This window comes from Nanorana parkeri, unplaced genomic scaffold, assembly GCF_000935625.1.
Source record: "Nanorana parkeri isolate BGI_ZX_2015 unplaced genomic scaffold, ASM93562v1 scaffold771, whole genome shotgun sequence".
Classification (NCBI taxonomy): Eukaryota; Metazoa; Chordata; class Amphibia; order Anura; family Dicroglossidae; genus Nanorana; species Nanorana parkeri.
Window position 1 is genome coordinate 100,866 of NW_017307039.1, and position 1,131 is coordinate 101,996.

Genomic DNA, 1,131 nt, shown 5'->3' on the forward strand with positions numbered 1-1,131 from the left:
TTAAAAAAACGTACGATCTGCCCATCTTGGACAGGCAGATCGTACTTGCGATCATCGCAAGCCCGCCCCCCTGAGAGGCGGGCTTGCGATGACCGCAATGCTGAATGGGCAGTGTGCGCGTGTTCACACCGGCCCGTGCGGCATTGATCTTACGATCATGCTAAAAACCAGCCGAAAATCGTACGATTCTCGGCTGGTTTTCTAGCATGCTCCTTAGACAAAAGACGCGGGACCGTACAGTAGAAACGGTCGCACGTCTTCATTCACACTGCACGATTCTTGTAATATCGCGGGATTTCCCGCAATTCTCGTACGAGAATCGTGCAGTGTATGGGCACCTTTAGAATAGTGGCAGATCATTCTATTTTATGGCTGCATTCAGAGACCAGGCCTGGGGCTATTCACTGCTGGGTTTCGTGTCATTCTTCTTATAGGCATTTTATTGTTAACTCCATTTCTGTTACTTGATGACCTGAGAGAGCGCGCTATGTTCCCACACTGCACAGAGACTGCATATGGAACACTGACAATTATCTTGCACTCTTTTGCTCTGTTCAATATAGCATTGAAAGCATTTTGTTCGAGCTCTAAAAGTGTTGATCTTGCCAGAAATTCTGAATTGCCCTCTGTTCTGGTCACCCTTTCGTTATCGCAAGGAGTGTAATCAGTCCTCCCAGTTCATATCATAGACTACAAAACACAACTGGCCAGGCCTGACACCATTTCTTGCAATTTCAGCCCAGAAAAAGAACTGTGTTGTAAACAACAGGAAAAAAAAAAGGTCATTGTGAGAGATTAAGTGGCATTTTTACAGGGTCTTAAAGGGATAAACAATGGAGGAATGTGCTAGGATATAAAATATGCTTTAACGTTAAAAAAAGAAAAAAGAAAAAAAGGAGAAGGTAGTGCTAAAGAGCAACTTTTTTTGTGTGATCAACACTGCTCACTAAGTCTTCTCCAATGACCTAGTTTAAAAAAAACAATGTAGACATACATGTTTACACCATGAATACAATTTCATGGGCTTACTTCATTCTCTGCTGATCAGACATCTATATGTACATAGTTAAAGCCCAACCACAGCGCCCTATTGATGCTGTTGGAAGACCAGAGGACCAAGCGTATCACATG